This window comes from Cupressus sempervirens, chromosome 3 (genome assembly GCF_028749045.1).
Source record: "Cupressus sempervirens isolate cs-2001-9-10 chromosome 3, ASM2874904v1, whole genome shotgun sequence".
In the NCBI taxonomy this organism is placed as follows: Eukaryota; Viridiplantae; Streptophyta; class Pinopsida; order Cupressales; family Cupressaceae; genus Cupressus; species Cupressus sempervirens.
In genome coordinates, this window is record NC_143120.1 from 585,983,519 (window position 1) to 586,007,155 (window position 23,637).

The window sequence follows — 23,637 nt, forward strand, 5'->3', positions numbered from 1 at the left end:
TTCTCGCGCTATGCACACGATTTTTCTTGCGCAGGTCTGTGCATGAATTCGCACATAATTTTGCAACAGTAATGCAGAATATAGTTTTTCAAGTTCCAGTTTATCGAGCTGTTTTCTGAAGAATTTTTTTTCTTCTTCTGATTTTTGTAGTTATTCATGTATTTATCTGTAGCTTAACTTAACAGTGGTGTGCAGGACGTTTTGAAAAATCTATAGTTAAATTTATAAATTTATAAAAAGAAAATTTTTTTATAAAAAAAACCGAGTGCCGAATAAGGTGCGTTCTCAGTGTCGAAGTGATTTTTACTCTCCCGTGCATTCTGGGTGCTCGATAAGGTGCGCTCCGAGTGCTCCATAAGGCGCGTCCTATACAAGGTTGCATTATGATGCATGGGCTAAAACGAGGGTGTGAGAGTTTGATGTCGGGTGCGATCATACCAGCGTTAGTGCACCGGATCCCATCAGAACTTCGCAGTTAAGCGCGCTTGGGCCGGAGTAGTACTGGGATGGGTGACCTCCCGGGAAGTCCCGGTGTTGCACCCTTCTTTTACTTTTTTGAGCAACTTATGCCGAAATTTCTACCGACTTTGCTGACATTTGCATAGCTTAATTTCTTTCATTGTAATATCGTTTGGATTTTAAATATGCATTCATTTAGCATACTATATTTCTTCATTTCTTAGATTGATAATTGCATCTCTCATCTAGATTAATTGCACTTTCATTTACCTACATAAATCCTTCGTTCTAGAGGTCCGGTTGCCCGATTCTTGTTCTGAGAGCAAAGGCATAATCTTTCTAGTTAGAAGGCAACATGTCGCTTTGTTAGACTTTTCGAATAAAGAATACAATGTTTATTTCGGGATGATCTCGCGGGTAATGACCATGTTGAAGTGTATGTGAGGATTAGAGGCCCCCAATTTCACATATACATTTTCTGCATTTTTTTTGTTTTGTCCATACAAGCTTCCAGATTTTCGCATGAGAAAGCTATTTTTTTGCACAAAGACTTGAAGATTTTGCATCTTCCTCTACACTTTCTCGAGCAAAAAAGTTCGTAATTGTGTGGGTTCTCGCGCTATGCACACGATTTTTCTTGCGCAGGTCTGTGCATGAATTCGCACATAATTTTGCAACAGTAATGCAGAATATAGTTTTTCAAGTTCCAGTTTATCGAGCTGTTTTCTGAAGCATTTTTTTTCTTCTCCTGATTTTTGTAGTTATTTATGTATTTATCTGTAGCTTAACTTAACAGTGGTGTGCAGGACGTTTTGAAAAATCTATAGTTAAATTTATAAATTTATAAAAAGAAAAATTTTTTATAAAAAAAACCGAGTGCCGGATAAGGTGCGTTCTCAGTGTCGAAGTGATTTTTACTCTCCCGTGCATTCTGGGTGCTCGATAAGGTGCACTCCGAGTGCTCCATAAGGCGCGTCCTATACAAGGTTGCATTATGATGCATGGGCTAACACGAGGGTGTGAGAGTTTGATGTCGGGTGCGATCATACCAGCGTTAGTGCACCGGATCCCATCAGAACTCCGCAGTTAAGCGCGCTTGGGCCGGAGTAGTACTGGGATGGGTGACCTCCCGGGAAGTCCCGGTGTTGCACCCTTCTTTTACTTTTTTGAGCAACTTATGCCGAAATTTCTACCGACTTTGCTGACATTTGCATAGCTTAATTTCTTTCATTGTAATATCGTTTGGATTTTAAATATGCATTCATTTAGCATACTATATTTCTTCATTCTTAGATTGATAATTGCATCTCTCATCTAGATTAATTGCACTTTCATTTACCTACATAAATCCTTTGTTCTAGAGGTCCGGTTGCCCGATTCTTGTTCTGAGAGCAAAGGCATAATCTTTCTAGTTAGAAGGCAACATGTCGCTTTGTTAGACTTTTCGAATAAAGAATACAATGTTTATTTCGGGATGATCTCGCGGGTAATGACCATGTTGAAGTGTATGTGAGGATTAGAGGCCCCCAATTTCACATATACATTTTCTGCATTTTTTTTGTTTTGTCCATACAAGCTTCCAGATTTTCGCATGAGAAAGCTATTTTTTTGCACAAAGACTTGAAGATTTTGCATCTTCCTCTACACTTTCTCGAGCAAAAAAGTTCGTAATTGTGTGGGTTCTCGCGCTATGCACACGATTTTTCTTGCGCAGGTCTGTGCATGAATTCGCACATAATTTTGCAACAGTAATGCAGAATATAGTTTTTCAAGTTCCAGTTTATCGAGCTGTTTTCTGAAGCATTTTTTTTCTTCTCCTGATTTTTGTAGTTATTTATGTATTTATCTGTAGCTTAACTTAACAGTGGTGTGCAGGACGTTTTGAAAAATCTATAGTTAAATTTATAAATTTATAAAAAGAAAAATTTTTTATAAAAAAAACCGAGTGCCGGATAAGGTGCGTTCTCAGTGTCGAAGTGATTTTTACTCTCCCGTGCATTCTGGGTGCTCGATAAGGTGCGCTCCGAGTGCTCCATAAGGCGCGTCCTATACAAGGTTGCATTATGATGCATGGGCTAACACGAGGGTGTGAGAGTTTGATGTCGGGTGCGATCATACCAGCGTTAGTGCACCGGATCCCATCAGAACTCCGCAGTTAAGCGCGCTTGGGCCGGAGTAGTACTGGGATGGGTGACCTCCCGGGAAGTCCCGGTGTTGCACCCTTCTTTTACTTTTTTGAGCAACTTATGCCGAAATTTCTACCGACTTTGCTGACATTTGCATAGCTTAATTTCTTTCATTGTAATATCGTTTGGATTTTAAATATGCATTCATTTAGCATACTATATTTCTTCATTCTTAGATTGATAATTGCATCTCTCATCTAGATTAATTGCACTTTCATTTACCTACATAAATCCTTCGTTCTAGAGGTCCGGTTGCCCGATTCTTGTTCTGAGAGCAAAGGCATAATCTTTCTAGTTAGAAGGCAACATGTCGCTTTGTTAGACTTTTCGAATAAAGAATACAATGTTTATTTCGGGATGATCTCGCGGGTAATGACCATGTTGAAGTGTATGTGAGGATTAGAGGCCCCCAATTTCACATATACATTTTCTGCATTTTTTTTGTTTTGTCCATACAAGCTTCCAGATTTTCGCATGAGAAAGCTATTTTTTTGCACAAAGACTTGAAGATTTTGCATCTTCCTCTACACTTTCTCGAGCAAAAAAGTTCGTAATTGTGTGGGTTCTCGCGCTATGCACACGATTTTTCTTGCGCAGGTCTGTGCATGAATTCGCACATAATTTTGCAACAGTAATGCAGAATATAGTTTTTCAAGTTCCAGTTTATCGAGCTGTTTTCTGAAGCATTTTTTTTCTTCTCCTGATTTTTGTAGTTATTTATGTATTTATCTGTAGCTTAACTTAACAGTGGTGTGCAGGACGTTTTGAAAAATCTATAGTTAAATTTATAAATTTATAAAAAAAAAAATTTTTTATAAAAAAAACCGAGTGCCGGATAAGGTGCGTTCTCAGTGTCGAAGTGATTTTTACTCTCCCGTGCATTCTGGGTGCTCGATAAGGTGCGCTCCGAGTGCTCCATAAGGCGCGTCCTATACAAGGTTGCATTATGATGCATGGGCTAACACGAGGGTGTGAGAGTTTGATGTCGGGTGCGATCATACCAGCGTTAGTGCACCGGATCCCATCAGAACTCCGCAGTTAAGCGCGCTTGGGCCGGAGTAGTACTGGGATGGGTGACCTCCCGGGAAGTCCCGGTGTTGCACCCTTCTTTTACTTTTTTGAGCAACTTATGCCGAAATTTCTACCGACTTTGCTGACATTTGCATAGCTTAATTTCTTTCATTGTAATATCGTTTGGATTTTAAATATGCATTCATTTAGCATACTATATTTCTTCATTTCTTAGATTGATAATTGCATCTCTCATCTAGATTAATTGCACTTTCATTTACCTACATAAATCCTTCGTTCTAGAGGTCCGGTTGCCCGATTCTTGTTCTGAGAGCAAAGGCATAATCTTTCTAGTTAGAAGGCAACATGTCGCTTTGTTAGACTTTTCGAATAAAGAATACAATGTTTATTTCGGGATGATCTCGCGGGTAATGACCATGTTGAAGTGTATGTGAGGATTAGAGGCCCCCAATTTCACATATACATTTTCTGCATTTTTTTTGTTTTGTCCATACAAGCTTCCAGATTTTCGCATGAGAAAGCTATTTTTTTGCACAAAGACTTGAAGATTTTGCATCTTCCTCTACACTTTCTCGAGCAAAAAAGTTCGTAATTGTGTGGGTTCTCGCGCTATGCACACGATTTTTCTTGCGCAGGTCTGTGCATGAATTCGCACATAATTTTGCAAGAGTAATGCAGAATATAGTTTTTCAAGTTCCAGTTTATCGAGCTGTTTTCTGAAGCATTTTTTTTCTTCTCCTGATTTTTGTAGTTATTTATGTATTTATCTGTAGCTTAACTTAACAGTGGTGTGCAGGACGTTTTGAAAAATCTATAGTTAAATTTATAAATTTATAAAAAGAAAAAATTTTTATAAAAAAAACCGAGTGCCGGATAAGGTGCGTTCTCAGTGTTGAAGTGATTTTTACTCTCCCGTGCATTCTGGGTGCTCGATAAGGTGCGCTCCGAGTGCTCCATAAGGCGCGTCCTATACAAGGTTGCATTATGATTCATGGGCTAACACGAGGGTGTGAGAGTTTGATGTCGGGTGCGATCATACCAGCGTTAGTGCACCGGATCCCATCAGAACTCCGCAGTTAAGCGCGCTTGGGCCGGAGTAGTACTGGGATGGGTGACCTCCCGGGAAGTCCCGGTGTTGCACCCTTCTTTTACTTTTTTGAGCAACTTATGCCAAAATTTCTACCGACTTTGCTGACATTTGCATAGCTTAATTTCTATCATTGTAATATCGTTTGGATTTTAAATATGCATTCATTTAGCATACTATATTTCTTCATTTCTTAGATTGATAATTGCATCTCTCATCTAGATTAATTGCACTTTCATTTACCTACATAAATCCTTCGTTCTAGAGGTCCGGTTGCCCGATTCTTGTTCTGAGAGCAAAGGCATAATCTTTCTAGTTAGAAGGCAACATGTCGCTTTGTTAGACTTTTCGAATAAAGAATACAATGTTTATTTCGGGATGATCTCGCGGGTAATGACCATGTTGAAGTGTATGTGAGGATTAGAGGCCCCCAATTTCACATATACATTTTCTGCATTTTTTTTGTTTTGTCCATACAAGCTTCCAGATTTTCGCATGAGAAAGCTATTTTTTTGCACAAAGACTTGAAGATTTTGCATCTTCCTCTACACTTTCTCGAGCAAAAAAGTTCGTAATTGTGTGGGTTCTCGCGCTATGCACACGATTTTTCTTGCGCAGGTCTGTGCATGAATTCGCACATAATTTTGCAACAGTAATGCAGAATATAGTTTTTCAAGTTCCAGTTTATCGAGCTGTTTTCTGAAGCATTTTTTTTCTTCTCCTGATTTTTGTAGTTATTTATGTATTTATCTGTAGCTTAACTTAACAATGGTGTGCAGGACGTTTTGAAAAATCTATAGTTAAATTTATAAATTTATAAAAAGAAAAATTTTTTATAAAAAAAACCGAGTGCCGGATAAGGTGCGTTCTCAGTGTCGAAGTGATTTTTACTCTCCCGTGCATTCTGGGTGCTCGATAAGGTGCGCTCCGAGTGCTCCATAAGGCGCGTCCTATACAAGGTTGCATTATGATGCATGGGCTAACACGAGGGTGTGAGAGTTTGATGTCGGGTGCGATCATACCAGCGTTAGTGCACCGGATCCCATCAGAACTCCGCAGTTAAGCGCGCTTGGGCCGGAGTAGTACTGGGATGGGTGACCTCCCGGGAAGTCCCGGTGTTGCACCCTTCTTTTACTTTTTTGAGCAACTTATGCCGAAATTTCTACCGACTTTGCTGACATTTGCATAGCTTAATTTCTTTCATTGTAATATCGTTTGGATTTTAAATATGCATTCATTTAGCATACTATATTTCTTCATTCTTAGATTGATAATTGCATCTCTCATCTAGATTAATTGCACTTTCATTTACCTACATAAATCCTTCGTTCTAGAGGTCCGGTTGCCCGATTCTTGTTCTGAGAGCAAAGGCATAATCTTTCTAGTTAGAAGGCAACATGTCGCTTTGTTAGACTTTTCGAATAAAGAATACAATGTTTATTTCGGGATAATCTCGCGGGTAATGACCATGTTGAAGTGTATGTGAGGATTAGAGGCCCCCAATTTCACATATACATTTTCTGCATTTTTTTTGTTTTGTCCATACAAGCTTCCAGATTTTCGCATGAGAAAGCTATTTTTTTGCACAAAGACTTGAAGATTTTGCATCTTCCTCTACACTTTCTCGAGCAAAAAAGTTCGTAATTGTGTGGGTTCTCGCGCTATGCACACGATTTTTCTTGCGCAGGTCTGTGCATGAATTCGCACATAATTTTGCAACAGTAATGCAGAATATAGTTTTTCAAGTTCCAGTTTATCGAGCTGTTTTCTGAAGCATTTTTTTTCTTCTCCTGATTTTTGTAGTTATTTATGTATTTATCTGTAGCTTAACTTAACAGTGGTGTGCAGGACGTTTTGAAAAATCTATAGTTAAATTTATAAATTTATAAAAAGAAAAATTTTTTATAAAAAAAACCGAGTGCCGGATAAGGTGCGTTCTCAGTGTCGAAGTGATTTTTACTCTCCCGTGCATTCTGGGTGCTCGATAAGGTGCGCTCCGAGTGCTCCATAAGGCGCGTCCTATACAAGGTTGCATTATGATGCATGGGCTAACACGAGGGTGTGAGAGTTTGATGTCGGGTGCGATCATACCAGCGTTAGTGCACCGGATCCCATCAGAACTCCGCAGTTAAGCGCGCTTGGGCCGGAGTAGTACTGGGATGGGTGACCTCCCGGGAAGTCCCGGTGTTGCACCCTTCTTTTACTTTTTTGAGCAACTTATGCCGAAATTTCTACCGACTTTGCTGACATTTGCATAGCTTAATTTCTTTCATTGTAATATCGTTTGGATTTTAAATATGCATTCATTTAGCATACTATATTTCTTCATTTCTTAGATTGATAATTGCATCTCTCATCTAGATTAATTGCACTTTCATTTACCTACATAAATCCTTCGTTCTAGAGGTCCGGTTGCCCGATTCTTGTTCTGAGAGCAAAGGCATAATCTTTCTAGTTAGAAGGCAACATGTCGCTTTGTTAGACTTTTCGAATAAAGAATACAATGTTTATTTCGGGATGATCTCGCGGGTAATGACCATGTTGAAGTGTATGTGAGGATTAGAGGCCCCCAATTTCACATATACATTTTCTGCATTTTTTTTGTTTTGTCCATACAAGCTTCCAGATTTTCGCATGAGAAAGCTATTTTTTTGCACAAAGACTTGAAGATTTTGCATCTTCCTCTACACTTTCTCGAGCAAAAAAGTTCGTAATTGTGTGGGTTCTCGCGCTATGCACACGATTTTTCTTGCGCAGGTCTGTGCATGAATTCGCACATAATTTTGCAACAGTAATGCAGAATATAGTTTTTCAAGTTCCAGTTTATCGAGCTGTTTTCTGAAGCATTTTTTTTCTTCTCCTGATTTTTGTAGTTATTTATGTATTTATCTGTAGCTTAACTTAACAGTGGTGTGCAGGACGTTTTGAAAAATCTATAGTTAAATTTATAAATTTATAAAAAGAAAAATTTTTTATAAAAAAAACCGAGTGCCGGATAAGGTGCGTTCTCAGTGTCGAAGTGATTTTTACTCTCCCGTGCATTCTGGGTGCTCGATAAGGTGCGCTCCGAGTGCTCCATAAGGCGCGTCCTATACAAGGTTGCATTATGATGCATGGGCTAACACGAGGGTGTGAGAGTTTGATGTCGGGTGCGATCATACCAGCGTTAGTGCACCGGATCCCATCAGAACTCCGCAGTTAAGCGCGCTTGGGCCGGAGTAGTACTGGGATGGGTGACCTCCCGGGAAGTCCCGGTGTTGCACCCTTCTTTTACTTTTTTGAGCAACTTATGCCGAAATTTCTACCGACTTTGCTGACATTTGCATAGCTTAATTTCTTTCATTGTAATATCGTTTGGATTTTGAATATGCATTCATTTAGCATACTATATTTCTTCATTTCTTAGATTGATAATTGCATCTCTCATCTAGATTAATTGCACTTTCATTTACCTACATAAATCCTTCGTTCTAGAGGTCCGGTTGCCCGATTCTTGTTCTGAGAGCAAAGGCATAATCTTTCTAGTTAGAAGGCAACATGTCGCTTTGTTAGACTTTTCGAATAAAGAATACAATGTTTATTTCGGGATGATCTCGCGGGTAATGACCATGTTGAAGTGTATGTGAGGATTAGAGGCCCCCAATTTCACATATACATTTTCTGCATTTTTTTTGTTTTGTCCATACAAGCTTCCAGATTTTCGCATGAGAAAGCTATTTTTTTGCACAAAGACTTGAAGATTTTGCATCTTCCTCTACACTTTCTCGAGCAAAAAAGTTCGTAATTGTGTGGGTTCTCGCGCTATGCACACGATTTTTCTTGCGCAGGTCTGTGCATGAATTCGCACATAATTTTGCAACAGTAATGCAGAATATAGTTTTTCAAGTTCCAGTTTATCGAGCTGTTTTCTGAAGCATTTTTTTTCTTCTTCTGATTTTTGTAGTTATTCATGTATTTATCTGTAGCTTAACTTAACAGTGGTGTGCAGGACGTTTTGAAAAATCTATAGTTAAATTTATAAATTTATAAAAAGAAAATTTTTTTATAAAAAAAACCGAGTGCCGGATAAGGTGCGTTCTCAGTGTCGAAGTGATTTTTACTCTCCCGTGCATTCTGGGTGCTCGATAAGGTGCGCTCCGAGTGCTCCATAAGGCGCGTCCTATACAAGGTTGCATTATGATGCATGGGCTAACACGAGGGTGTGAGAGTTTGATGTCGGGTGCGATCATACCAGCGTTAGTGCACCGGATCCCATCAGAACTCCGCAGTTAAGCGCGCTTGGGCCGGAGTAGTACTGGGATGGGTGACCTCCCGGGAAGTCCCGATGTTGCACCCTTCTTTTACTTTTTTGAGCAACTTATGCCGAAATTTCTACCGACTTTGCTGACATTTGCATAGCTTAATTTCTTTCATTGTAATATCGTTTGGATTTTGAATATGCATTCATTTAGCATACTATATTTCTTCATTTCTTAGATTGATAATTGCATCTCTCATCTAGATTAATTGCACTTTCATTTACCTACATAAATCCTTCGTTCTAGAGGTCCGGTTGCCCGATTCTTGTTCTGAGAGCAAAGGCATAATCTTTCTAGTTAGAAGGCAACATGTCGCTTTGTTAGACTTTTCGAATAAAGAATACAATGTTTATTTCGGGATGATCTCGCGGGTAATGACCATGTTGAAGTGTATGTGAGGATTAGAGGCCCCCAATTTCACATATACATTTTCTGCATTTTTTTTGTTTTGTCCATACAAGCTTCCAGATTTTCGCATGAGAAAGCTATTTTTTTGCACAAAGACTTGAAGATTTTGCATCTTCCTCTACACTTTCTCGAGCAAAAAAGTTCGTAATTGTGTGGGTTCTCGCGCTATGCACACGATTTTTCTTGCGCAGGTCTGTGCATGAATTCGCACATAATTTTGCAACAGTAATGCAGAATATAGTTTTTCAAGTTCAGTTTATCGAGCTGTTTTCTGAAGCATTTTTTTTCTTCTCCTGATTTTTGTAGTTATTTATGTATTTATCTGTAGCTTAACTTAACAGTGGTGTGCAGGACGTTTTGAAAAATCTATAGTTAAATTTATAAATTTATAAAAAGAAAAATTTTTTATAAAAAAAACCGAGTGCCGGATAAGGTGCGTTCTCAGTGTCGAAGTGATTTTTACTCTCCCGTGCATTCTGGGTGCTCGATAAGGTGCGCTCCGAGTGCTCCATAAGGCGCGTCCTATACAAGGTTGCATTATGATGCATGGGCTAACACGAGGGTGTGAGAGTTTGATGTCGGGTGCGATCATACCAGCGTTAGTGCACCGGATCCCATCAGAACTCCGCAGTTAAGCGCGCTTGGGCCGGAGTAGTACTGGGATGGGTGACCTCCCGGGAAGTCCCGGTGTTGCACCCTTCTTTTACTTTTTTGAGCAACTTATGCCGAAATTTCTACCGACTTTGCTGACATTTGCATAGCTTAATTTCTTTCATTGTAATATCGTTTGGATTTTAAATATGCATTCATTTAGCATACTATATTTCTTCATTTCTTAGATTGATAATTGCATCTCTCATCTAGATTAATTGCACTTTCATTTACCTACATAAATCCTTCGTTCTAGAGGTCCGGTTGCCCGATTCTTGTTCTGAGAGCAAAGGCATAATCTTTCTAGTTAGAAGGCAACATGTCGCTTTGTTAGACTTTTCGAATAAAGAATACAATGTTTATTTCGGGATGATCTCGCGGGTAATGACCATGTTGAAGTGTATGTGAGGATTAGAGGCCCCCAATTTCACATATACATTTTCTGCATTTTTTTTGTTTTGTCCATACAAGCTTCCAGATTTTCGCATGAGAAAGCTATTTTTTTGCACAAAGACTTGAAGATTTTGCATCTTCCTCTACACTTTCTCGAGCAAAAAAGTTCGTAATTGTGTGGGTTCTCGCGCTATGCACACGATTTTTCTTGCGCAGGTCTGTGCATGAATTCGCACATAATTTTGCAACAGTAATGCAGAATATAGTTTTTCAAGTTCCAGTTTATCGAGCTGTTTTCTGAAGCATTTTTTTTCTTCTCCTGATTTTTGTAGTTATTTATGTATTTATCTGTAGCTTAACTTAACAGTGGTGTGCAGGACGTTTTGAAAAATCTATAGTTAAATTTATAAATTTATAAAAAGAAAAATTTTTTATAAAAAAAACCGAGTGCCGGATAAGGTGCGTTCTCAGTGTCGAAGTGATTTTTACTCTCCCGTGCATTCTGGGTGCTCGATAAGGTGCGCTCCGAGTGCTCCATAAGGCGCGTCCTATACAAGGTTGCATTATGATGCATGGGCTAACACGAGGGTGTGAGAGTTTGATGTCGGGTGCGATCATACCAGCGTTAGTGCACCGGATCCCATCAGAACTCCGCAGTTAAGCGCGCTTGGGCCGGAGTAGTACTGGGATGGGTGACCTCCCGGGAAGTCCCGGTGTTGCACCCTTCTTTTACTTTTTTGAGCAACTTATGCCGAAATTTCTACCGACTTTGCTGACATTTGCATAGCTTAATTTCTTTCATTGTAATATCGTTTGGATTTTAAATATGCATTCATTTAGCATACTATATTTCTTCATTTCTTAGATTGATAATTGCATCTCTCATCTAGATTAATTGCACTTTCATTTACCTACATAAATCCTTCGTTCTAGAGGTCCGGTTGCCCGATTCTTGTTCTGAGAGCAAAGGCATAATCTTTCTAGTTAGAAGGCAACATGTCGCTTTGTTAGACTTTTCGAATAAAGAATACAATGTTTATTTCGGGATGATCTCGCGGGTAATGACCATGTTGAAGTGTATGTGAGGATTAGAGGCCCCCAATTTCACATATACATTTTCTGCATTTTTTTTGTTTTGTCCATACAAGCTTCCAGATTTTCGCATGAGAAAGCTATTTTTTTGCACAAAGACTTGAAGATTTTGCATCTTCCTCTACACTTTCTCGAGCAAAAAAGTTCGTAATTGTGTGGGTTCTCGCGCTATGCACACGATTTTTCTTGCGCAGGTCTGTGCATGAATTCGCACATAATTTTGCAACAGTAATGCAGAATATAGTTTTTCAAGTTCCAGTTTATCGAGCTGTTTTCTGAAGCATTTTTTTTCTTCTCCTGATTTTTGTAGTTATTTATGTATTTATCTGTAGCTTAACTTAACAGTGGTGTGCAGGACGTTTTGAAAAATCTATAGTTAAATTTATAAATTTATAAAAAGAAAAATTTTTTATAAAAAAAACCGAGTGCCGGATAAGGTGCGTTCTCAGTGTCGAAGTGATTTTTACTCTCCCGTGCATTCTGGGTGCTCGATAAGGTGCGCTCCGAGTGCTCCATAAGGCGCGTCCTATACAAGGTTGCATTATGATGCATGGGCTAACACGAGGGTGTGAGAGTTTGATGTCGGGTGCGATCATACCAGCGTTAGTGCACCGGATCCCATCAGAACTCCGCAGTTAAGCGCGCTTGGGCCGGAGTAGTACTGGGATGGGTGACCTCCCGGGAAGTCCCGGTGTTGCACCCTTCTTTTACTTTTTTGAGCAACTTATGCCGAAATTTCTACCGACTTTGCTGACATTTGCATAGCTTAATTTCTTTCATTGTAATATCGTTTGGATTTTAAATATGCATTCATTTAGCATACTATATTTCTTCATTTCTTAGATTGATAATTGCATCTCTCATCTAGATTAATTGCACTTTCATTTACCTACATAAATCCTTCGTTCTAGAGGTCCGGTTGCCCGATTCTTGTTCTGAGAGCAAAGGCATAATCTTTCTAGTTAGAAGGCAACATGTTGCTTTGTTAGACTTTTCGAATAAAGAATACAATGTTTATTTCGGGATGATCTCGCGGGTAATGACCATGTTGAAGTGTATGTGAGGATTAGAGGCCCCCAATTTCACATATACATTTTCTGCATTTTTTTTGTTTTGTCCATACAAGCTTCCAGATTTTCGCATGAGAAAGCTATTTTTTTGCACAAAGACTTGAAGATTTTGCATCTTCCTCTACACTTTCTCGAGCAAAAAAGTTCGTAATTGTGTGGGTTCTCGCGCTATGCACACGATTTTTCTTGCGCAGGTCTGTGCATGAATTCGCACATAATTTTGCAACAGTAATGCAGAATATAGTTTTTCAAGTTCCAGTTTATCGAGCTGTTTTCTGAAGCATTTTTTTTCTTCTCCTGATTTTTGTAGTTATTTATGTATTTATCTGTAGCTTAACTTAACAGTGGTGTGCAGGACGTTTTGAAAAATCTATAGTTAAATTTATAAATTTATAAAAAGAAAAATTTTTTATAAAAAAAACCGAGTGCCGGATAAGGTGCGTTCTCAGTGTCGAAGTGATTTTTACTCTCCCGTGCATTCTGGGTGCTCGATAAGGTGCGCTCCGAGTGCTCCATAAGGCGCGTCCTATACAAGGTTGCATTATGATGCATGGGCTAACACGAGGGTGTGAGAGTTTGATGTCGGGTGCGATCATACCAGCGTTAGTGCACCGGATCCCATCAGAACTCCGCAGTTAAGCGCGCTTGGGCCGGAGTAGTACTGGGATGGGTGACCTCCCGGGAAGTCCCGGTGTTGCACCCTTCTTTTACTTTTTTGAGCAACTTATGCCGAAATTTCTACCGACTTTGCTGACATTTGCATAGCTTAATTTCTTTCATTGTAATATCGTTTGGATTTTAAATATGCATTCATTTAGCATACTATATTTCTTCATTTCTTAGATTGATAATTGCATCTCTCATCTAGATTAATTGCACTTTCATTTACCTACATAAATCCTTCGTTCTAGAGGTCCGGTTGCCCGATTCTTGTTCTGAGAGCAAAGGCATAATCTTTCTAGTTAGAAGGCAACATGTCGCTTTGTTAGACTTTTCGAATAAAGAATACAATGTTTATTTCGGGATGATCTCGCGGGTAATGACCATGTTGAAGTGTATGTGAGGATTAGAGGCCCCCAATTTCACATATACATTTTCTGCATTTTTTTTGTTTTGTCCATACAAGCTTCCAGATTTTCGCATGAGAAAGCTATTTTTTTGCACAAAGACTTGAAGATTTTGCATCTTCCTCTACACTTTCTCGAGCAAAAAAGTTCGTAATTGTGTGGGTTCTCGCGCTATGCACACGATTTTTCTTGCGCAGGTCTGTGCATGAATTCGCACATAATTTTGCAACAGTAATGCAGAATATAGTTTTTCAAGTTCCAGTTTATCGAGCTGTTTTCTGAAGCATTTTTTTTCTTCTCCTGATTTTTGTAGTTATTTATGTATTTATCTGTAGCTTAACTTAACAGTGGTGTGCAGGACGTTTTGAAAAATCTATAGTTAAATTTATAAATTTATAAAAAGAAAAATTTTTTATAAAAAAAACCGAGTGCCGGATAAGGTGCGTTCTCAGTGTCGAAGTGATTTTTACTCTCCCGTGCATTCTGGGTGCTCGATAAGGTGCGCTCCGAGTGCTCCATAAGGCGCGTCCTATACAAGGTTGCATTATGATGCATGGGCTAACACGAGGGTGTGAGAGTTTGATGTCGGGTGCGATCATACCAGCGTTAGTGCACCGGATCCCATCAGAACTCCGCAGTTAAGCGCGCTTGGGCCGGAGTAGTACTGGGATGGGTGACCTCCCGGGAAGTCCCGGTGTTGCACCCTTCTTTTACTTTTTTGAGCAACTTATGCCGAAATTTCTACCGACTTTGCTGACATTTGCATAGCTTAATTTCTTTCATTGTAATATCGTTTGGATTTTAAATATGCATTCATTTAGCATACTATATTTCTTCATTTCTTAGATTGATAATTGCATCTCTCATCTAGATTAATTGCACTTTCATTTACCTACATAAATCCTTCGTTCTAGAGGTCCGGTTGCCCGATTCTTGTTCTGAGAGCAAAGGCATAATCTTTCTAGTTAGAAGGCAACATGTCGCTTTGTTAGACTTTTCGAATAAAGAATACAATGTTTATTTCGGGATGATCTCGCGGGTAATGACCATGTTGAAGTGTATGTGAGGATTAGAGGCCCCCAATTTCACATATACATTTTCTGCATTTTTTTTGTTTTGTCCATACAAGCTTCCAGATTTTCGCATGAGAAAGCTATTTTTTTGCACAAAGACTTGAAGATTTTGCATCTTCCTCTACACTTTCTCGAGCAAAAAAGTTCGTAATTGTGTGGGTTCTCGCGCTATGCACACGATTTTTCTTGCGCAGGTCTGTGCATGAATTCGCACATAATTTTGCAACAGTAATGCAGAATATAGTTTTTCAAGTTCCAGTTTATCGAGCTGTTTTCTGAAGCATTTTTTTTCTTCTCCTGATTTTTGTAGTTATTTATGTATTTATCTGTAGCTTAACTTAACAGTGGTGTGCAGGACGTTTTGAAAAATCTATAGTTAAATTTATAAATTTATAAAAAGAAAAATTTTTTATAAAAAAAACCGAGTGCCGGATAAGGTGCGTTCTCAGTGTCGAAGTGATTTTTACTCTCCCGTGCATTCTGGGTGCTCGATAAGGTGCGCTCCGAGTGCTCCATAAGGCGCGTCCTATACAAGGTTGCATTATGATGCATGGGCTAACACGAGGGTGTGAGAGTTTGATGTCGGGTGCGATCATACCAGCGTTAGTGCACCGGATCCCATCAGAACTCCGCAGTTAAGCGCGCTTGGGCCGGAGTAGTACTGGGATGGGTGACCTCCCGGGAAGTCCCGGTGTTGCACCCTTCTTTTACTTTTTTGAGCAACTTATGCCGAAATTTCTACCGACTTTGCTGACATTTGCATAGCTTAATTTCTTTCATTGTAATATCGTTTGGATTTTAAATATGCATTCATTTAGCATACTATATTTCTTCATTTCTTAGATTGATAATTGCATCTCTCATCTAGATTAATTGCACTTTCATTTACCTACATAAATCCTTCGTTCTAGAGGTCCGGTTGCCCGATTCTTGTTCTGAGAGCAAAGGCATAATCTTTCTAGTTAGAAGGCAACATGTCGCTTTGTTAGACTTTTCGAATAAAGAATACAATGTTTATTTCGGGATGATCTCGCGGGTAATGACCATGTTGAAGTGTATGTGAGGATTAGAGGCCCCCAATTTCACATATACATTTTCTGCATTTTTTTTGTTTTGTCCATACAAGCTTCCAGATTTTCGCATGAGAAAGCTATTTTTTTGCACAAAGACTTGAAGATTTTGCATCTTCCTCTACACTTTCTCGAGCAAAAAAGTTCGTAATTGTGTGGGTTCTCGCGCTATGCACACGATTTTTCTTGCGCAGGTCTGTGCATGAATTCGCACATAATTTTGCAACAGTAATGCAGAATATAGTTTTTCAAGTTCCAGTTTATCGAGCTGTTTTCTGAAGCATTTTTTTTCTTCTCCTGATTTTTGTAGTTATTTATGTATTTATCTGTAGCTTAACTTAACAGTGGTGTGCAGGACGTTTTGAAAAATCTATAGTTAAATTTATAAATTTATAAAAAGAAAAATTTTTTATAAAAAAAACCGAGTGCCGGATAAGGTGCGTTCTCAGTGTCGAAGTGATTTTTACTCTCCCGTGCATTCTGGGTGCTCGATAAGGTGCGCTCCGAGTGCTCCATAAGGCGCGTCCTATACAAGGTTGCATTATGATGCATGGGCTAACACGAGGGTGTGAGAGTTTGATGTCGGGTGCGATCATACCAGCGTTAGTGCACCGGATCCCATCAGAACTCCGCAGTTAAGCGCGCTTGGGCCGGAGTAGTACTGGGATGGGTGACCTCCCGGGAAGTCCCGGTGTTGCACCCTTCTTTTACTTTTTTGAGCAACTTATGCCGAAATTTCTACCGACTTTGCTGACATTTGCATAGCTTAATTTCTTTCATTGTAATATCGTTTGGATTTTAAATATGCATTCATTTAGCATACTATATTTCTTCATTTCTTAGATTGATAATTGCATCTCTCATCTAGATTAATTGCACTTTCATTTACCTACATAAATCCTTCGTTCTAGAGGTCCGGTTGCCCGATTCTTGTTCTGAGAGCAAAGGCATAATCTTTCTAGTTAGAAGGCAACATGTCGCTTTGTTAGACTTTTCGAATAAAGAATACAATGTTTATTTCGGGATGATCTCGCGGGTAATGACCATGTTGAAGTGTATGTGAGGATTAGAGGCCCCCAATTTCACATATACATTTTCTGCATTTTTTTTGTTTTGTCCATACAAGCTTCCAGATTTTCGCATGAGAAAGCTATTTTTTTGCACAAAGACTTGAAGATTTTGCATCTTCCTCTACACTTTCTCGAGCAAAAAAGTTCGTAATTGTGTGGGTTCTCGCGCTATGCACACGATTTTTCTTGCGCAGGTCTGTGCATGAATTCGCACATAATTTTGCAACAGTAATGCAGAATATAGTTTTTCAAGTTCCAGTTTATCGAGCTGTTTTCTGAAGCATTTTTTTTCTTCTCCTGATTTTTGTAGTTATTTATGTATTTATCTGTAGCTTAACTTAACAGTGGTGTGCAGGACGTTTTGAAAAATCTATAGTTAAATTTATAAATTTATAAAAAGAAAAAATTTTTATAAAAAAAACCGAGTGCCGGATAAGGTGCGTTCTCAGTGTCGAAGTGATTTTTACTCTCTCGTGCATTCTGGGTGCTCGATAAGGTGCGCTCCGAGTGCTCCATAAGGCGCGTCCTATACAAGGTTGCATTATGATGCATGGGCTAACACGAGGGTGTGAGAGTTTGATGTCGGGTGCGATCATACCAGCGTTAGTGCACCGGATCCCATCAGAACTCCGCAGTTAAGCGCGCTTGGGCCGGAGTAGTACTGGGATGGGTGACCTCCCGGGAAGTCCCGGTGTTGCACCCTTCTTTTACTTTTTTGAGCAACTTATGCCGAAATTTCTACCGACTTTGCTGACATTTGCATAGCTTAATTTCTTTCATTGTAATATCGTTTGGATTTTAAATATGCATTCATTTAGCATACTATATTTCTTCATTTCTTAGATTGATAATTGCATCTCTCATCTAGATTAATTGCACTTTCATTTACCTACATAAATCCTTCGTTCTAGAGGTCCGGTTGCCCGATTCTTGTTCTGAGAGCAAAGGCATAATCTTTCTAGTTAGAAGGCAACATGTCGCTTTGTTAGACTTTTCGAATAAAGAATACAATGTTTATTTCGGGATGATCTCGCGGGTAATGACCATGTTGAAGTGTATGTGAGGATTAGAGGCCCCCAATTTCACATATACATTTTCTGCATTTTTTTTGTTTTGTCCATACAAGCTTCCAGATTTTCGCATGAGAAAGCTATTTTTTTGCACAAAGACTTGAAGATTTTGCATCTTCCTCTACACTTTCTCGAGCAAAAAAGTTCGTAATTGTGTGGGTTCTCGCGCTATGCACACGATTTTTCTTGCGCAGGTCTGTGCATGAATTCGCACATAATTTTGCAACAGTAATGCAGAATATAGTTTTTCAAGTTCCAGTTTATCGAGCTGTTTTCTGAAGCATTTTTTTTCTTCTTCTGATTTTTGTAGTTATTTATGTATTTATCTGTAGCTTAACTTAACAGTGGTGTGCAGGACGTTTTGAAAAATCTATAGTTAAATTTATAAATTTATAAAAAGAAAAAATTTTTATAAAAAAAACCGAGTGCCGGATAAGGTGCGTTCTCAGTGTCGAAGTGATTTTTACTCTCCCGTGCATTCTGGGTGCTCGATAAGGTGCGCTCCGAGTGCTCCATAAGGCGCGTCCTATACAAGGTTGCATTATGATGCATGGGCTAACACGAGGGTGTGAGAGTTTGATGTCGGGTGCGATCATACCAGCGTTAGTGCACCGGATCCCATCAGAACTCCGCAGTTAAGCGCGCTTGGGCCGGAGTAGTACTGGGATGGGTGACCTCCCGGGAAGTCCCGGTGTTGCACCCTTCTTTTACTTTTTTGAGCAACTTATGCCGAAATTTCTACCGACTTTGCTGACATTTGCATAGCTTAATTTCTTTCATTGTAATATCGTTTGGATTTTAAATATGCATTCATTTAGCATACTATATTTCTTCATTTCTTAGATTGATAATTGCATCTCTCATCTAGATTAATTGCACTTTCATTTACCTACATAAATCCTTCGTTCTAGAGGTCCGGTTGCCCGATTCTTGTTCTGAGAGCAAAGGCATAATCTTTCTAGTTAGAAGGCAACATGTCGCTTTGTTAGACTTTTCGAATAAAGAATACAATGTTTATTTCGGGATGATCTCGCGGGTAATGACCATGTTGAAGTGTATGTGAGGATTAGAGGCCCCCAATTTCACATATACATTTTCTGCATTTTTTTTGTTTTGTCCATACAAGCTTCCAGATTTTCGCATGAGAAAGCTATTTTTTTGCACAAAGACTTGAAGATTTTGCATCTTCCTCTACACTTTCTCGAGCAAAAAAGTTCGTAATTGTGTGGGTTCTCGCGCTATGCACACGATTTTTCTTGCGCAGGTCTGTGCATGAATTCGCACATAATTTTGCAACAGTAATGCAGAATATAGTTTTTCAAGTTCCAGTTTATCGAGCTGTTTTCTGAAGCATTTTTTTTCTTCTCCTGATTTTTGTAGTTATTTATGTATTTATCTGTAGCTTAACTTAACAGTGGTGTGCAGGACGTTTTGAAAAATCTATAGTTAAATTTATAAATTTATAAAAAGAAAAATTTTTTATAAAAAAAACCGAGTGCCGGATAAGGTGCGTTCTCAGTGTCGAAGTGATTTTTACTCTCCCGTGCATTCTGGGTGCTCGATAAGGTGCGCTCCGAGTGCTCCATAAGGCGCGTCCTATACAAGGTTGCATTATGATGCATGGGCTAACACGAGGGTGTGAGAGTTTGATGTCGGGTGCGATCATACCAGCGTTAGTGCACCGGATCCCATCAGAACTCCGCAGTTAAGCGCGCTTGGGCCGGAGTAGTACTGGGATGGGTGACCTCCCGGGAAGTCCCGGTGTTGCACCCTTCTTTTACTTTTTTGAGCAACTTATGCCGAAATTTCTACCGACTTTGCTGACATTTGCATAGCTTAATTTCTTTCATTGTAATATCGTTTGGATTTTAAATATGCATTCATTTAGCATACTATATTTCTTCATTTCTTAGATTGATAATTGCATCTCTTCTCTAGATTAATTGCACTTTCATTTACCTACATAAATCCTTCGTTCTAGAGGTCCGGTTGCCCGATTCTTGTTCTGAGAGCAAAGGCATAATCTTTCTAGTTAGAAGGCAACATGTCGCTTTGTTAGACTTTTCGAATAAAGAATACAATGTTTATTTCGGGATGATCTCGCGGGTAATGACCATGTTGAAGTGTATGTGAGGATTAGAGGCCCCCAATTTCACATATACATTTTCTGCATTTTTTTTGTTTTGTCCATACAAGCTTCCAGATTTTCGCATGAGAAAGCTATTTTTTTGCACAAAGACTTGAAGATTTTGCATCTTCCTCTACACTTTCTCGAGCAAAAAAGTTCGTAATTGTGTGGGTTCTCGCGCTATGCACACGATTTTTCTTGCGCAGGTCTGTGCATGAATTCGCACATAATTTTGCAACAGTAATGCAGAATATAGTTTTTCAAGTTCCAGTTTATCGAGCTGTTTTCTGAAGCATTTTTTTTCTTCTCCTGATTTTTGTAGTTATTTATGTATTTATCTGTAGCTTAACTTAACAGTGGTGTGCAGGACGTTTTGAAAAATCTATAGTTAAATTTATAAATTTATAAAAAGAAAAAAATTTTATAAAAAAAACCGAGTGCCGGATAAGGTGCGTTCTCAGTGTCGAAGTGATTTTTACTCTCCCGTGCATTCTGGGTGCTCGATAAGGTGCGCTCCGAGTGCTCCATAAGGCGCGTCCTATACAAGGTTGCATTATGATGCATGGGCTAACACGAGGGTGTGAGAGTTTGATGTCGGGTGTAATCATACCAGCGTTAGTGCACCGGATCCCATCAGAACTCCGCAGTTAAGCGCGCTTGGGCCGGAGTAGTACTGGGATGGGTGACCTCCCGGGAAGTCCCGGTGTTGCACCCTTCTTTTACTTTTTTGAGCAACTTATGCCGAAATTTCTACCGACTTTGCTGACATTTGCATAGCTTAATTTCTTTCATTGTAATATCGTTTGGATTTTAAATATGCATTCATTTAGCATACTATATTTCTTCATTTCTTAGATTGATAATTGCATCTCTCATCTAGATTAATTGCACTTTCATTTACCTACATAAATCCTTCGTTCTAGAGGTCCGGTTGCCCGATTCTTGTTCTGAGAGCAAAGGCATAATCTTTCTAGTTAGAAGGCAACATGTCGCTTTGTTAGACTTTTCGAATAAAGAATACAATGTTTATTTCGGGATGATCTCGCGGGTAATGACCATGTTGAAGTGTATGTGAGGATTAGAGGCCCCCAATTTCACATATACATTTTCTGCATTTTTTTTGTTTTGTCCATACAAGCTTCCAGATTTTCGCATGAGAAAGCTATTTTTTTGCACAAAGACTTGAAGATTTTGCATCTTCCTCTACACTTTCTCGAGCAAAAAAGTTCGTAATTGTGTGGGTTCTCGCGCTATGCACACGATTTTTCTTGCGCAGGTCTGTGCATGAATTCGCACATAATTTTGCAACAGTAATGCAGAATATAGTTTTTCAAGTTCCAGTTTATCGAGCTGTTTTCTGAAGCATTTTTTTTCTTCTCCTGATTTTTGTAGTTATTTATGTATTTATCTGTAGCTTAACTTAACAGTGGTGTGCAGGACGTTTTGAAAAATCTATAGTTAAATTTATAAATTTATAAAAAGAAAAATTTTTTATAAAAAAAACCGAGTGCCGGATAAGGTGCGTTCTCAGTGTCGAAGTGATTTTTACTCTCCCGTGCATTCTGGGTGCTCGATAAGGTGCGCTCCGAGTGCTCCATAAGGCGCGTCCTATACAAGGTTGCATTATGATGCATGGGCTAACACGAGGGTGTGAGAGTTTGATGTCGGGTGCGATCATACCAGCGTTAGTGCACCGGATCCCATCAGAACTCCGCAGTTAAGCGCGCTTGGGCCGGAGTAGTACTGGGATGGGTGACCTCCCGGGAAGTCCCGGTGTTGCACCCTTCTTTTACTTTTTTGAGCAACTTATGCCGAAATTTCTACCGACTTTGCTGACATTTGCATAGCTTAATTTCTTTCATTGTAATATCGTTTGGATTTTAAATATGCATTCATTTAGCATACTATATTTCTTCATTTCTTAGATTGATAATTGCATCTCTCATCTAGATTAATTGCACTTTCATTTACCTACATAAATCCTTCGTTCTAGAGGTCCGGTTGCCCGATTCTTGTTCTGAGAGCAAAGGCATAATCTTTCTAGTTAGAAGGCAACATGTCGCTTTGTTAGACTTTTCGAATAAAGAATACAATGTTTATTTCGGGATGATCTCGCGGGTAATGACCATGTTGAAGTGTATGTGAGGATTAGAGGCCCCCAATTTCACATATACATTTTCTGCATTTTTTTTGTTTTGTCCATACAAGCTTCCAGATTTTCGCATGAGAAAGCTATTTTTTTGCACAAAGACTTGAAGATTTTGCATCTTCCTCTACACTTTCTCGAGCAAAAAAGTTCGTAATTGTGTGGGTTCTCGCGCTATGCACACGATTTTTCTTGCGCAGGTCTGTGCATGAATTCGCACATAATTTTGCAACAGTAATGCAGAATATAGTTTTTCAAGTTCCAGTTTATCGAGCTGTTTTCTGAAGCATTTTTTTTCTTCTCCTGATTTTTGTAGTTATTTATGTATTTATCTGTAGCTTAACTTAACAGTGGTGTGCAGGACGTTTTGAAAAATCTATAGTTAAATTTATAAATTTATAAAAAGAAAAATTTTTTATAAAAAAAACCGAGTGCCGGATAAGGTGCGTTCTCAGTGTCGAAGTGATTTTTACTCTCCCGTGCATTCTGGGTGCTCGATAAGGTGCGCTCCGAGTGCTCCATAAGGCGCGTCCTATACAAGGTTGCATTATGATGCATGGGCTAACACGAGGGTGTGAGAGTTTGATGTCGGGTGCGATCATACCAGCGTTAGTGCACCGGATCCCATCAGAACTCCGCAGTTAAGCGCGCTTGGGCCGGAGTAGTACTGGGATGGGTGACCTCCCGGGAAGTCCCGGTGTTGCACCCTTCTTTTACTTTTTTGAGCAACTTATGCCGAAATTTCTACCGACTTTGCTGACATTTGCATAGCTTAATTTCTTTCATTGTAATATCGTTTGGATTTTAAATATGCATTCATTTAGCATACTATATTTCTTCATTTCTTAGATTGATAATTGCATCTCTCATCTAGATTAATTGCACTTTCATTTACCTACATAAATCCTTCGTTCTAGAGGTCCGGTTGCCCGATTCTTGTTCTGAGAGCAAAGGCATAATCTTTCTAGTTAGAAGGCAACATGTCGCTTTGTTAGACTTTTCGAATAAAGAATACAATGTTTATTTCGGGATGATCTCGCGGGTAATGACCATGTTGAAGTGTATGTGAGGATTAGAGGCCCCCAATTTCACATATACATTTTCTGCATTTTTTTTGTTTTGTCCATACAAGCTTCCAGATTTTCGCATGAGAAAGCTATTTTTTTGCACAAAGACTTGAAGATTTTGCATCTTCCTCTACACTTTCTCGAGCAAAAAAGTTCGTAATTGTGTGGGTTCTCGCGCTATGCACACGATTTTTCTTGCGCAGGTCTGTGCATGAATTCGCACATAATTTTGCAACAGTAATGCAGAATATAGTTTTTCAAGTTCCAGTT

The 23,637-nt window shown here is 39.1% G+C and overlaps 22 non-coding genes across 22 annotated transcripts; all 22 read left to right on the top strand.

Moving 5' to 3' along the window:
* Positions 1 to 424: 424 nt before the first annotated feature.
* Positions 425 to 543, top strand: LOC149567915 (5S ribosomal RNA). Its single transcript, XR_016363228.1, has one exon. It is a non-coding gene; the product is annotated as a 5S ribosomal RNA (ribosomal RNA).
* A 951-nt stretch (positions 544 to 1,494) lies between these two features.
* Positions 1,495 to 1,613, top strand: LOC149567916 (5S ribosomal RNA). The gene has a single exon (XR_016363064.1). It is a non-coding gene; the product is annotated as a 5S ribosomal RNA (ribosomal RNA).
* A 950-nt stretch (positions 1,614 to 2,563) lies between these two features.
* On the top strand, positions 2,564 to 2,682 carry LOC149567917 (5S ribosomal RNA). The gene has a single exon (XR_016363065.1). It is a non-coding gene; the product is annotated as a 5S ribosomal RNA (ribosomal RNA).
* A 950-nt stretch (positions 2,683 to 3,632) lies between these two features.
* LOC149567918 (5S ribosomal RNA) lies at positions 3,633 to 3,751 on the top strand. The gene has a single exon (XR_016363067.1). It is a non-coding gene; the product is annotated as a 5S ribosomal RNA (ribosomal RNA).
* Positions 3,752 to 4,702: 951 nt separating this feature from the next.
* LOC149567919 (5S ribosomal RNA) lies at positions 4,703 to 4,821 on the top strand. Its single transcript, XR_016363068.1, has one exon. It is a non-coding gene; the product is annotated as a 5S ribosomal RNA (ribosomal RNA).
* A 951-nt stretch (positions 4,822 to 5,772) lies between these two features.
* LOC149567920 (5S ribosomal RNA) lies at positions 5,773 to 5,891 on the top strand. Its single transcript, XR_016363069.1, has one exon. It is a non-coding gene; the product is annotated as a 5S ribosomal RNA (ribosomal RNA).
* A 950-nt stretch (positions 5,892 to 6,841) lies between these two features.
* LOC149567921 (5S ribosomal RNA) lies at positions 6,842 to 6,960 on the top strand. The gene has a single exon (XR_016363070.1). It is a non-coding gene; the product is annotated as a 5S ribosomal RNA (ribosomal RNA).
* Positions 6,961 to 7,911: 951 nt separating this feature from the next.
* On the top strand, positions 7,912 to 8,030 carry LOC149567922 (5S ribosomal RNA). Its single transcript, XR_016363071.1, has one exon. It is a non-coding gene; the product is annotated as a 5S ribosomal RNA (ribosomal RNA).
* A 951-nt stretch (positions 8,031 to 8,981) lies between these two features.
* LOC149567923 (5S ribosomal RNA) lies at positions 8,982 to 9,100 on the top strand. The gene has a single exon (XR_016363238.1). It is a non-coding gene; the product is annotated as a 5S ribosomal RNA (ribosomal RNA).
* Positions 9,101 to 10,050: 950 nt separating this feature from the next.
* LOC149567924 (5S ribosomal RNA) lies at positions 10,051 to 10,169 on the top strand. The gene has a single exon (XR_016363072.1). It is a non-coding gene; the product is annotated as a 5S ribosomal RNA (ribosomal RNA).
* A 951-nt stretch (positions 10,170 to 11,120) lies between these two features.
* Positions 11,121 to 11,239, top strand: LOC149567925 (5S ribosomal RNA). The gene has a single exon (XR_016363073.1). It is a non-coding gene; the product is annotated as a 5S ribosomal RNA (ribosomal RNA).
* A 951-nt stretch (positions 11,240 to 12,190) lies between these two features.
* LOC149567926 (5S ribosomal RNA) lies at positions 12,191 to 12,309 on the top strand. The gene has a single exon (XR_016363074.1). It is a non-coding gene; the product is annotated as a 5S ribosomal RNA (ribosomal RNA).
* Positions 12,310 to 13,260: 951 nt separating this feature from the next.
* On the top strand, positions 13,261 to 13,379 carry LOC149567927 (5S ribosomal RNA). Its single transcript, XR_016363075.1, has one exon. It is a non-coding gene; the product is annotated as a 5S ribosomal RNA (ribosomal RNA).
* Positions 13,380 to 14,330: 951 nt separating this feature from the next.
* Positions 14,331 to 14,449, top strand: LOC149567928 (5S ribosomal RNA). The gene has a single exon (XR_016363076.1). It is a non-coding gene; the product is annotated as a 5S ribosomal RNA (ribosomal RNA).
* Positions 14,450 to 15,400: 951 nt separating this feature from the next.
* On the top strand, positions 15,401 to 15,519 carry LOC149567929 (5S ribosomal RNA). The gene has a single exon (XR_016363078.1). It is a non-coding gene; the product is annotated as a 5S ribosomal RNA (ribosomal RNA).
* Positions 15,520 to 16,470: 951 nt separating this feature from the next.
* On the top strand, positions 16,471 to 16,589 carry LOC149567930 (5S ribosomal RNA). Its single transcript, XR_016363079.1, has one exon. It is a non-coding gene; the product is annotated as a 5S ribosomal RNA (ribosomal RNA).
* A 951-nt stretch (positions 16,590 to 17,540) lies between these two features.
* On the top strand, positions 17,541 to 17,659 carry LOC149567931 (5S ribosomal RNA). Its single transcript, XR_016363080.1, has one exon. It is a non-coding gene; the product is annotated as a 5S ribosomal RNA (ribosomal RNA).
* Positions 17,660 to 18,610: 951 nt separating this feature from the next.
* Positions 18,611 to 18,729, top strand: LOC149567932 (5S ribosomal RNA). The gene has a single exon (XR_016363081.1). It is a non-coding gene; the product is annotated as a 5S ribosomal RNA (ribosomal RNA).
* A 951-nt stretch (positions 18,730 to 19,680) lies between these two features.
* LOC149567933 (5S ribosomal RNA) lies at positions 19,681 to 19,799 on the top strand. The gene has a single exon (XR_016363082.1). It is a non-coding gene; the product is annotated as a 5S ribosomal RNA (ribosomal RNA).
* A 951-nt stretch (positions 19,800 to 20,750) lies between these two features.
* LOC149567934 (5S ribosomal RNA) lies at positions 20,751 to 20,869 on the top strand. Its single transcript, XR_016363223.1, has one exon. It is a non-coding gene; the product is annotated as a 5S ribosomal RNA (ribosomal RNA).
* A 951-nt stretch (positions 20,870 to 21,820) lies between these two features.
* Positions 21,821 to 21,939, top strand: LOC149567935 (5S ribosomal RNA). The gene has a single exon (XR_016363083.1). It is a non-coding gene; the product is annotated as a 5S ribosomal RNA (ribosomal RNA).
* Positions 21,940 to 22,890: 951 nt separating this feature from the next.
* LOC149567936 (5S ribosomal RNA) lies at positions 22,891 to 23,009 on the top strand. Its single transcript, XR_016363084.1, has one exon. It is a non-coding gene; the product is annotated as a 5S ribosomal RNA (ribosomal RNA).
* Positions 23,010 to 23,637: the final 628 nt, after the last annotated feature.